This window comes from Rhinoraja longicauda, unplaced genomic scaffold (assembly GCF_053455715.1).
Source record: "Rhinoraja longicauda isolate Sanriku21f unplaced genomic scaffold, sRhiLon1.1 Scf000382, whole genome shotgun sequence".
Taxonomy (NCBI): Eukaryota; Metazoa; Chordata; class Chondrichthyes; order Rajiformes; family Arhynchobatidae; genus Rhinoraja; species Rhinoraja longicauda.
Window position 1 is genome coordinate 42,714 of NW_027601599.1, and position 13,335 is coordinate 56,048.

Here is a 13,335-nt window from a genome sequence, read left to right on the forward strand (position 1 = left end):
AATTCAATTACACCCTCCAAAATGGATTTGAGATAAAGCTTTAATCTGGAGAATTTGCACAGTTGGGTGGAAAGGGTGGGATTAATGGGATAGATGGTTCAAAGTGGCAGGCGGGGGTGGAGGGGGGGGGGCAGATTGGGGCGGCACAGTGGTGAAGCATTAGAGTTGCTGCCGTAGAGCACCAGATTCCCAGCTTTAATTCCCGGTTTCAACCAATTTTTTTATCCATGTCAGTATCCTACCCCCAATACCATGTGTTCTAATTTTTCCCACTAATCTCCTATGTGGGACCTTGTCGAAGACTTTCTGAAAGTCCGGGTACACTACATCCACTGGCTCTCCCTTGTCCATTTTCCTAGTTACATCCTCAAAAAATTCCAGAAGATTAGTCAAGCATGATTTCCCCTTCGTAAATCCATGCTGACTTGGAACAATCCTGTTACTGCTATCCAAATGTTCCGCAATTTCTTCTTTTATAATTGACTCCAGCATCTTCCCCACCACTGATGTCAGGCTAACTGGCCTATAATTTCCCGTTTTCTCTCTCCCTCCTTTCTTAAAAAGTGGGATAACATTAGCTACCCTCCAATCCACAGGAACTGATCCTGAATCTATAGAACATTGGAAAATGATCACCAATGCGTCCATGATTTCTTGAGCCATTTCCTTGAGTACCCTGGGTACAGCAGACCATCAGGCCCTGGGGATTTATCAGCCTTCAGTCCCATCAGTCTACCCAACACCATTACATACCTATAAAAAGGAAATGAGGTTATATTTATTTAGCTACAAGCGGCAAATCTGCATAATTCATTGCCACAGACAGCTGTGGAGGATTAGACTGGATATTTTTAAGGCAGAGATTGATAGGTTCTTGTTAAGGAAGGACATCAAAGGTTAGTGTGAAAAGATAGTAGAATGGGGAGAGAAGGAAAAATAGCCATAATTGAATGGCGGAGTAGACTCCATAGGCTGAATAGTTTAATTCTGTTCCTCCATCTTATGTGCTGTGGATCTTTCCGTAAATTGCTTCAGCTTTCACATAAAAACCATCAGCAGTATTACGCGAAAGACCACGTTCTCATCTGTGCTTATCGCATCTCCATCTTTAGATCAGCTTGTGATTGTGGGGAAAATGCCTTTGGATGCAATTGCAACCTTTGATTGGTGGTTATTAGAATTAGTTCATTGGTCAAAAACCAACACCTTGATTGGTTGTTGTTGAATCCATAAAGAAGAACTTTATGCAAATTTAATTAGTCACAATGCACAATCACTACCTGAAATCAGGATAATATTCGTATTTTCAAAAGTCCCGCAAAAACGTTTTTAAATGTCACAATTTAAAAACCGTTAGATCCAAGTTCCATCAAGACAATAGTAGGCTTCCAAATAAAGCATTTTTATTCAAAAGGCTGCACTTTTTAAAAATACCATAAATTTATGTTCAACCAAGTTGGTCTATCTGGGATTTTTCTTGCCTGATGTCATTTAACTCGGAAGTTACTCCCTACAGATTATTCAATAGTTTACAAAACCTTTTAGAAAATTGCCATTTGACTTTGAGAAAGGGGAATTTAATTAAAGTTTTTCGTCATGACAAGGGAACTTTGGGCAGGAATTCAGTGTCGGCAGGAGATACGGTAATTTTTGCCTGTGTAAAATTATTTATGGAGTCAATGTAAACCACCCGCTTAGTACGATATTGGCTTATGCTTGTTTGTCCTGTTGGCGTACCACCCCCTTCACAAGGACCGTTCTGGTAATCAAAAATGATTGAAAGCAATATTAAACAGCGCGAAAATAACTCCGACAGAACGATTTTCAACGATTTTCTTGGGCAACAGCATAACTTGTTGTTGACCATTTTTGCCTGATATATTGTAACAGTTCGTTCACCAATCCCTTTATTCTCGGTGCGTTTTAATGTGCTATATTCCTTTTCTTTTTAATTCGTAGTGATCAAGGGAACTCAGCATTCAGATCACTTTGAGAGCGCTAATCCGGTAGCAACATGATAAGTTTGATTCTTATTTTGGAGAAACCATGAAAAATCTAGATTGGTTCGAATTGAATAGCATTCGACACGATTGGTACATTCCCCTCTTTATTGTATTCGCATTTTTGCTTTTGAAATTGTGATTGACAATGCAAATAAGTTAATCAAGTCAAGTCAAGTCAAGTCAAGTTTATTTGTCACATACACATAGAAGATGTGTAGGGAAATGAAAGTGGCAATGCCTGCGGATTGTGCAATAAAATTACAATTACAGCATAAAAATTAAAATTAATACAGAAAAAAATTAGTCCCTGGAGATATAATAGTTAACAGTCCTGATGGCCTGTGGGAAGAAACTCCATCTCATCCTCTCCGTTTTCACAGCATGACAGCGGAGGCATTTGCCTGACCGTAGCAGCTGGAACAGTCCGTTGCTGGGGTGGCAGGGGTCCCTCATAATCTTGCTTGCTCTTGATCTGCACCTCCTGATGTACAGGTCCTGCAGGGGGGCGAGTGTAGTTCCCATGGTGCGTTCTGCCAAACGCACTACTCTCTGCAGGGCCTTCCTGTCCTGGGCAGAGCTGTTCCCAAATCAGAGTGAGATGTTGCCGGACAACATGCTCTCTACAGCCCCAGAGTAGAAGCATTGAAGGATCCTCAGAGATGCTCTGAATTTCCCCAGCTGTCTGAGGTGGTAAAGGCGCTGCCTTGCCTTACCCACCAGTGCGGCAATGTGTGTTGTCCATGTCAAATCCTCTTTGATGTGGACTCCCAGGTATTTAAAGCTGCTCACCCTATCCACAGTAGACCCATTTATTTCCAGTGACGTGTACGTCCTTGGATGTTGAGCCCTTCTCAAGTCCACAATCAGCTCCGTATTTTTGACTTTCAAGAGGAGGCTATTGTCCCGACACCAGAGTGCCAGATCAGTCACCTCGTCCCAGTAGGTCTTCTCATCGTTGTCAGAGATCCGGCCCACCACCACAGTGTCATCAGCAAACTTGATGATGGAATTTGAGCTGAACTTGGCCACACAGTCATGTGTATACAGGGAGTACAGTAGGGGGCTAAGGACGCAACCCTGGGGGGATCCTGTGTTCAGGGTGAGGGGGTTAGATGTATGTCCCCCCATCCTGACCACTTAGGGACTGGCGGTGAGAAAGACCAGGACCCAGGCACACAGAGGAGTGTTAAGCCCCAGTTGCAGCAGCTTCTCAGCAAGTCTGGTTCTGAACATATGAGCCAAAATATGTTCCAGAGGCTGTTGGACCAACGCTCTCAAAGTGACATGAATGTTGATGGCGGGTGAAGGAATTCCTTGCAGTTTCCGGGATTGCTCTTTACCGTCCACCTCCGCCCCATAAAAGCGGCTGCTACTGCTCCTCGCTCCTCTAGTTTCAGCAATAGAGAGGAGAAAAGAGCGGTTTCTGGGCTACCAACATGGCTGAGAACCAGAAGGTGGAAGATGTCAGCGATTCTGGCGGAGGAGGCGGGGGAAGCAACACCATCCCGCCTCTGGCGTGGCCAGCACCGGATAAGGGTGCGGCTGTGAAGAAATGGCGGCAACGACAACAACAACAGCCGCAGGCCCAGCCTATGCAGCGGCCCAAGAAGGCGCTGGTCGGCCCCACCGTTCCGGAGCGCGTCCTGTCGGTGGCGGCGTCCAGAAAGCAGCGACATGGCATTTTGCTGGCCGCCCTGAAGAAAGCGCTGTTGGCCACGGGTTACGACGTGAGCCGTAACAACAACCGCTGGTGCAGAGCAGATCACTGGTGCGGACCAGTGGCACCGGCGCCTCCGTCTCCTTCAGGTTCAACGGCGCCCAAGCGGGAGAAGAAAACGAGGTCGTCGGCGAAGGGGAAGGGCCCCAAGCGCCAAATCAAACCGTGGAGGACCGTTGCTGCACCAAGGCCCGATCCTGTCTCCAGCCCCGGATGGCGCGGGACTACCGCCGGCACGGGCCGGGCAGACGAAGAATGGCGGTCCGCGGACGGATCCAGCGGCCGGTGGGGCGCCCACGCAAATCCGGACCCAGACGCCGGTAAAGGGAACCACCCTCACCTGTTGACGGTGTCGCCTTGAGGGGAATTAAATGTGTAACGGTCTATTATAAAATGGCTCTTTGAAGAGCCACCAAACAATCAAGAAATCAGCAAATCCGTTCCAGGGGAGGACGACATGTAACCCTTCTATTCGACCTGCCCAAGATCTAACAACTTGTAGATTTAATATCAATTTCGCCACAAAGCCCTCCAACAGAATTACTTTAAGTAGTCACCGAGTTACAAAGCTTCGCTTCTATTGAGTGGTTGCACGGCAGGTGAGGTCATGCCCTCTGATCTGCGCTGTTGCCACGCAATGCTGTCTGGAGGGCACGCCATGTACTGCAGACAAGTGCTAACCAGGGCAGGGGTTCCCAACCTTCTTCGTCCCATTTACCCCTGGCATCTTTTCAAAAATAAGTTTACCTCCACCCTGTTTTGTTCAGTAATTTGCATTTACACTTCGACCATAATAAAGCAACCGACAAAGGGGAAATGTTAAAATACTGTTTTTAACATTATTATTTTAAGTTCAAATAACATTAGGGCTTTCAGTGCAGCGGGCTCGGGTGGTCTTCTCCCATCAGCGCGTCTCTGGCTCCCTCCTGGCACTCCGAGTGTCCCGACACCTCTCCCCCTTCCTGCGCTCCTCGCTCCTCCAGGCTCAGTGCCCGTGCTCTGCGCCTCGCTTCCTGCGGCTCTTCGGCCCCTCACCGCTCATGCTGCCCCTACAGCCCTTCTCTCTGCTCGCCATCTCCGTCAGCCGGGGTCCGCTTCCACTTGGCCACTGCTCAACATCTCGTGGCTGGGGCCGCCGAGCAGAGCCGTGGCCTGGTCCTCCGCTCCGGCTGCCACCACTGTCGATCGGCCTCTCCCCGGTCCTCTTCCTCCTCTTCTTCGGGCTCGACACTCCACCTTCCACCGCCTCCTCCAAGGCCGTCGAGTGCGGCTCTCTGGGCCCTTTGCCCTCAGGTCCCGGCGGGTTGCCGACCTCCAGCGCTCGCTGCTTCTGCCCCTGCAAACCCTCCAGGCCCCTCGGCTCACGTTCTTCCCACTGCTCCTCTCCCAGCTCGCTGAAACCCCTCCTTTCCTCCTCTTCTCCCCGCGGTCGGAGGCCCTCTGCTTCTCGGCTATGCTCTCCTGCCTCCCTTCCCGGCCGCGTTTCCCCTTCTCCTGCCGGCTGGCCAGATGTCTTCCCAGCTGTTTCTAGCCCTTCTCCTGATTCCTGTTCCTCTGCCGGATCCTCCAGCTTCTTCCTCATTTTTTACAGCACAAAAATTGGCCTTTTGGTGGCTTTTTAAAGGTAAGAATGTCCGTGTCGGATGTGTTGGTAGTGTATGCTGGAGGCTGCCATGTCCTCCAGATGGCCTGAGCGACTCCGTGCGTCATGCACTTTGACCTCACGACCTTATGTGCAATCACCTAATACCTACATTAACAACTAATCAAATTGTGTAAATTATGGGTGTCACAGAGCAAATTTATCAAATCCATTCGTTGTTTTATTTGCTCGGTGCATTTGAAGATTAGATGATTATATTTGACGTAAGGTCTTAAATAAGAACTGTAGCAATTCTTTTTGTTCTAGACGATTTGACGAGGCAAATAAACGAATAACGGCAGGAAATAGATATATTGATCTGGATTTAATTTCTTCAGTAGCTGGCGACGTCGCTATTAACCTATTAAATTGATTAAAAGAGATGCACGTAATCCCTGTGGGCTTTGTAGAAATAAACTGAGACAAGAAAATATCGCAATTTTCTCCATTTGAACTTGAATAATCGAATGAATTAGATGTGTCACCTCAATTATATCTATAACTTACTGATATGGGATTTAAGGAGCTAAGAGCAGAATGAAAATGGAGCAACACAATGGGATGACTTTAGACATGGCCTCAAATTCAACATATGCAGAGGACAAATAAATGTTTAGGAAAGAACTGCAGCTTTAAATCGTCTCAAAATGCTGGAGTAACTCAGCGGACCAGGCAGCATCTCGTTAGAGAAGGAATGGGTGACGTTTCGGGACGAGCCCCTTCTTCAGACAAATAAATGTTTGAAGTTACCAGGGACAAGATTTATATTCTATTGATTGTATATTGAATGTCAAGTTGAGGAAGATTCTGGGCTTGAAGCATTGATTGTTTCTTTTTGGACATTGTTTTGAAAATTACAATGGGCAACACACATTGCCGCACTGGTGGGTAAGGCAAAGCAGCACCATTACCACCTTAGACAGCTGAGGAAATTCAGAGTGTCTCTGAGGATCCTTCATTGCTTCTACTCTGGGGCTGTAGAGAGCATCCTGTCCGGCAACATTACAGTCTGGTTTGGGAACAGCTCTGCCCAGGACAGGATGGCCCTGCAGAGAGTAGTGCGTTCAGCAGAACGCACCATGGGAACTACACTCGTCCCCCTGCAGGACCTATACGTCAGGAGGTGCAGATCCAGAGCAAGCAAGATCATGAGTGTAATGTATTCATGCATATTCATGTGCCATGTTAATGAGTGGGTGAATGCTGGGTAAATAAAGGCTGGTGCGATTCAGGCAACGAACGTGTGAGTGTACTTTATCTTTATGCCGTGTTGAACATAACAAAATTGGCGACGAGGATGGGATTGTGGAGGAGACTGAGTTTGTTTTGCATAGCTTTTGTACTGCTAAGTTTTAGGTGCTTTGCTACACCAGAACAGGCAGGAAATCTGAGCTTGTGCAAGAAAAAAACCTCTCCTCGTTCCCTTGTTTAAAAAAAAAAGAGAGAGGGACAAAATGGCAGCGTCCACGGGCTACATCGGAAGCCTGGGCATCTTTGACAAAAGTAGAGAGCCGTTCAGCTCCTATATGGAGAGAGCAAACATGTTCTTCATGGCAAACAACATCACGGAGACCACTGGTGAAGGAGAGGTAGTGGCTGCAACAAACAAGGCCGTTCGTGAACGCATGAAAGCGATTCTGCTCACGGAGATCAGACCTGAAGTGTACTCGTGAATATCCTTGCGCCCATAAAGGCAAAAGATGTACCTTTCCGTGACATTATGAAGAAGTTGGAGGAGCACTTCAACCCAGAGCCTCTGGAAATTGCAGAAAGCTACAAATTCAGCACGAGAAACCAGAAGCAAAACGAGACAATCAGTGAGTACATTGTTGCCTTGAAAAACTTAACGTTGCACTGTAACTTTGGAACCTTTCTCGAACGCGCACTATGCGACAGATTTGTTTGTGGTCTAGTGGACGAACGAATTCAGTCCAGACTCATGAGCACTCCTGATCTTACATTTGAGATAGCATGCAAGATTGCTACTACAATGGAGATGGCACAAAGAATGCTCGTGAGTTTCGTTCACTACATACTGCAGTGGCCGTGTATACACACAAAGCAGTGCCTATGGCCAATCCAAAAGGGGCCAAAGTGAAACCGAAGTATGGCGGGGAGCCGAGTGCAGCCAGTTGTTATCGTTGCAACGGTAATCACCCATCCCAATCCTGTCAGTTCAAAACAGCTAAGTGCTATAACTGCCAGAAGAAAGGCCATATCGCCTCAGCATGTCGGGCCAAGCTTACAGTGAGAAACACATGACAACACCAGAAAAGAGTTCACAACTTAGAGATGAACCCAGATGACAATGAACTTGGGTTGTACATCATTCATGCAACTGATGCAACTGATGTCAATAAGCCTACAACCAGGACTTTCGAATTAAACTATTGGTTAATGTACAGTTAATTGATATGTGCATTGACACGGCAGCAGACTGTTCGGTCATGAGCAAAGACCTGTATGAAACAAAGTTCTCACAGACACCATTGTCTGAGTTGTAAGGTCAAGCTGAGAACCTACTCATGGGGAAGCCTTGGAGACGTGCGGACAAATGAATTGTAAAGTTCAGTGTAATGGACAGTCAGTAACACTGCCCATCATAGTGGCCAGCTACAGAAATAAACCAACCCTCCTTGGAAAGGATTGGCTGAGTAAAATAAAATTAGACTGGGAGAACATTTTCAGCATTGATGTGTCGTAAGCAAACACGCTGAAATATTTGCTGATAGTTACACGGGAATAACAGGATACTCTGCACACATTCGACTGCAGCAAGATGTGACACCTGTGTATTGTCGACCAAGACCGGTACCATATGCGCTAAAGCAACAAATGGATGTAGAACTCAACAGGTTGGAGCGGAATGGAGTACTCGTGAAGACAGACCAGAGCAACTGGGCAACGCCAGTTGTGGCTATGCTCAAGGCTGACAAAACTGTTCGACTATGCGGTGACTACAAAGTCACAATCAACCAAGCTGTTGACGACGAACAGTATCCTTTGCCAACCTCGCAGGATCTGTACGCAGAACTTAGCGGAGCAAGAGTCTTCACTAAGCTGGCTTTGTCTCACGCTTATGCCCAACTCAATGTTGACAAAGAAAGTCAGCAGTGCTTGACCATCAACACACATAAGGGCTTGTATTCATACACAAAGCTGCCCTATGGTGTGAAATCTTCCCCGAAAATCTTTCAGTCCGTCATGGACAAAATGTTGCAAGGCATTCCGCACTGTGTGTGCAACCAGGATGATCTACTGATATTCACAGTGGGCATGGAAGAACATCTGGAGATACTCGAGCAAGTTCTCACACGATTGAACTGCCACAACGTCAAACTACGAAAGAGCAAATGTACATTTGCACAATCAGAGGTGATCTACCTTGGACTCAAAGTAGATTCCAACAGACTACGCCCTGTGAAGGTGAAATTTGAAGCAATTGCGAATGCTCCAAAGCCCAACAATGTGTCAGAGCTACGATCATTCCTTGGGATGGTGCAGTTCTATGCACGATTCCTTCCAGATTTAGCAACCGTGCTAAAGCCACTACATCATCTGTTACAAAAGAATGAGAATTGGATGTGGGGAAAGGAACAACAACATGCATACGACATCTGCAAGAAAAACCTGACAAGTGACAAACTCCTTGTTCACTACGACACGACGCGTGAGATGAAACTTGCTTGTGATGCTTCAAGTTATGGTGTAGGTGCAGTGATTTGCCACGTAATGGATGACGGACAGGAAAAGCCTATTGCTTTTGCCTCCCGCACCCTATCACCAAGTGAGCGCAACTATGCACGGATAGAAAAGGAAGCACTCAGCATTGTGTTCGGAATCAAGAAATTCCACCAGTTTCTTCTTGGCAGACCATTCACCCTTGTGACTGATCACAAACCACTACTCACGATACTGGGTCCCAAGTCAGCTATACCTTCCATGGCGGCATCAAGGATGCAGCGCTGGGCAATTCTGTTGTCCCAGTATGACTACAAGGTGGAGTACAGAAGCTCCAAATGCAACGCAGTCGCAGATGCGTTGTCCCGATTGCCCCATGAGAACTCTGATGTGGGAAGCGAGAACTCAATCTACAAACTGCAAGTCGTAGATGAAGACTTTCCAGTGATTGCAACAGAAATTGCAGCTGAAACAGAGAAGGACACTGTGCTGAAGAGTGTCTATGAACAGACATTGAATGGTTGGACTGAAGTCGAGAGTGGATCAAACTCGGAACTGAAGCCTTTCTATAATCGACGCCATGAATTATCATGTGAGCAGGGATGCATAAACTGGGGTTACAGAGTGGTTGTACCAGAGTCTTTAAGAAACAAGATTATGTACGAACTTCATGCCGAACATCCTGGCATAGTAAGCATGAAGTCAATTGCTAGAAGTTTTGTGTATTGGCCTGGTATAGACAGTGACATTGAGTCACTGGTGAGCAAATGTAGCGTGTGTCAAAATTGCCGGAGTAAACCACCAAAAACACCACTGCAACCCTGGTCATGGCCAAGTAGACCGTTTCAGAGAGTTCATGTAGACCTTTGTGAAAAGGGTCATGATAATTTTCTGGTACTAGTAGATAGTCATTCCAAACGGATTGAGGCTAAGCATATGGGGTCAAGCACTACTGCTGAGCGTACCATAGACGAGTTGAGATCAATTTTTGCATGTCATGGTTTACCAGAAGAACTTTTTTCTGATAACGGACCTCAGTTTCGTTCAGAACAGTTCAAAGAGTTCATGCAGCATAACGGGGTAAAACACACACTTGTTCCTCCATACCATCCAGCCTCCAATGGGGCGGTGGAAAGGTCTGTTAGAGTAGTCAAAGAGGCTCTCAAGAAACAGGTTTTGCAGGGTAGTTCAAAGCTCAGCATGAAACATCGTTTGGCTAGTTTCTTGCTGAAGTACAGAACCACACCACACACAACTACGGGTTATTCACCTGCAGAACTGTTGATGAAGAGAAGGCTAAGAATACGCCTAAGTCTAGTTCAACCCAATTTGGCCTCAAGAGTTGAGCAAAAACAGTTAAGTCAAAAACACCACTTTGACTTCCACAAAAAGGAGAGGAACTTCAAACCAGATGAGCAAGTTCGTGTGCTCAGTCCTCCCAACAAGTCCAGTCGAGACAAATGGGATGTTGGGAAAATAGTGGAAGTGTGTGGAACAAAAAGATACTTAGTGGATGTTGGAGACAAGATCAAAAGTGTTCATGTGGATCAAATGATTCCAGCCAAAGATGAACCAAAAACTGAGCATGAATTCCTAAACCCTGAGTATTCATCTGAAAGTGAGTTAGAAAAGACTATTGTGGTTGATACACAAAATTCAGTGAGTACAGATAAAGAAACAGACTTCTCTAGTCAAGGTCAGCGTACTAACATAGAGCCAAACAAGCTAACAGTTGAGTCTACACGTACATCTGTTACGCCTTTTGCACCTGTTACTGTTAAACGACCAGGCAGGAACCGCAAACCAGTAATTAGGTTAAATTTGTAAATATGGTTAAAAGTATTGATTTAAATCAAGTATCACAACACCAAAATTGTAACTGAGTACTTGGATTTAATACTTAAAAAAAGGGAGAGCAGTGTAATGTATTCATGCATATTCATGTGCCATGTTAATGAGTGGGTGTTCTTAGAGCCAGGAATGCTGGATAAATAAAGGCTGGTGCGATTCAGACAACGAACGTGTGAGTGTACTTTATCTTTATGCCGTGTTGAACATAACAATGAGGAACCCCTGCCACCCCAGTAATGGACTGTTCCAGATGCTACGATCAGGCAAACGCCTCCGCTGTCACGTTGTGAAAACGGAGAGGATGAGATGGAGTTTCTTCCCACAGGCCATCAGGACTGTCAACTTTTATAACTCCAGAGACTACATTTTTGTCTACACTATAGTAACTTATTAACTTTATTTATATGCTGTAACTGTAATTCTTTTTTGTGCACAATCCGCAGGCATTGCCACTTTCATTTCACTGCACATCGTGTATGTGTATGTGACAAATAAACTTGACTTGACTTGACTTGACACCAACAAAGTTATTGATCAATTAGAGTCTCATTTAAAACTCGAGTGACTCTTAAATGGCAGCTTCAGATGAAATCTCTACTTGGAGCTGGTAGACGTGGTGACCACTTTCATAAATTCCGAGATGGCGGATATCGCCAGTTCCCCGGGCAGCAGGAGGCGGATGGAACTCTGAATCTCCCGGGCGGCGGGTGTATTGCACCAGATGGGAGGCCTCGGAGTCGAGGTGCTCGAAAATGCCTGTCGAATGAGTTGATGACACTCATGGCCTTGGAGGAGATGCTCGTGGTGGGATGGACCTGTTTTAGCACCTGGTAGATGTAGTCGCTGTAACTCTTCTTCCTGCTCATCTTCATGGTGGTTTTCTCCGAGCTCTTCTTTGAAATGAAGCCTTTGGAACTCGCTGCCAAGGCACTTGTGGAAACAGCGACAGGCACTAAAAAGTGTTCACACCTGCCCAATTCAAAATAAAATCCCGATGAAGTATCAGGTCAGTGCCACTCCCCGGCGCCTCTCTGATATAGGCAGCGGTATGCAAATGAGGGATGAAAAATCACTACTTCCTATTGTGACACTAATCCTTGTTCATCTGCACTAATCACAGCAGGGGCCGGCTTGTCTTTTGCAACTACAAAGGGAAAGGGAGAACTTTAACATGGCGGAGAAGAATCCTGTCATTTAATATCCAGATTACACATTAAAACTTCATCTACAGTGACAACCGCGTTCAAATTCATTGAATTCAATTGCAAAAAATACCTAAAATAAATTTTTGGTGAGCCTCGAGATATTGAAATTCAACTCTCCTTGAAAGGAAAAGGAATGGCTGTGCGGAAAATCCATGTCAAAAGAATGAATTCTGCAGCAACGTCAAAATGCATTAAAACAAATCCCAAGGTAAAAATGTTTTGCCTGGTGTCGTTGAACCAGGCTGGTTATATTTTTGGTTTGGGTTTAGGTTTGGTTTTATTGTTATTATTATGTTCAATGAAAAACTTTGTTGTGCATGCCATCAGTCAAGTCAGATAAAACTATAGATAAATAAAATCAAGACAAACTCGAGTACAATAAGTAGGACAAAGGGGAAGGAAAAATGGACCAGGCGCTGCTCCAAGCGGCCGAACGCAGAGATTGGACGTAGTCTGCAGCGGCACGGAGCTTGCTTGGAGTAGTGGTGGAGGACATCAACATCACAATAGGAAATAGACAGTAGGTGCAGGAGTGGGCCATTCAGCTCTTTGAGCCAGCACTGTCATTCAATGTGATCATGGCTGATCATTCACAATCAGTACTCCGTTCCTGCCTTCTCCCATATCCCCTGACTCTGCTATCTTTAAGAGCTCTATCTAGCTTTCTCTTTAAAGCATCCAGAGAATTGACCTCCACTGCCTTCTGAGGCAGAGAATTCCACAGATTTACGACTCTCTGACTGAAAAATAAATTCCTCATCTCTGTTCTAAATGGCCTACCCCTTATTCTTAAACTGTGGCCCTGGTTCTGGACTGCCAGCATTGGGAACATGTTTCCTGCCTCTAATGGGTCCAATCCCTTAATAATCTTATATGTTTCAATAAAATCCCCTCTCATCCTTCTAAATTCCAGCATACACAAGCCTAGGATGGCGGGACTGTCATATGAGGAAAAATTGAAAAGACTAGGCTTGTATGCACTGGAGTTTAGAAGGATGAGAGGAGATTTTATAGAACCATATAAAATTATAAAAGGACTGGACAAGCTAGATGCAGGAAAAATGTTCACAATGTTGGGCGAGTCCAGAACCAAAGGCCACACTCTTAGAATAAAGGGGAGGCCATTTTAAACTTAGGTGAGAAAAAACCTTTTCACCCAGAGAGTTGTGAATTTGTGGAATTCTCTGCCACAGAGGGCAGTGGAAGCCAAATCACAGGATGGATTTAAGAGAGTTA

At 45.6% G+C, this 13,335-nt stretch overlaps 1 pseudogene; it reads left to right on the forward strand.

Annotated features, from left to right (window-relative positions):
- The first annotated feature begins 3,439 nt into the window (after positions 1 to 3,439).
- Positions 3,440 to 4,081, forward strand: LOC144590903 (histone H1.01-like; annotated as a pseudogene).
- The last annotated feature ends 9,254 nt before the right edge of the window (positions 4,082 to 13,335 follow it).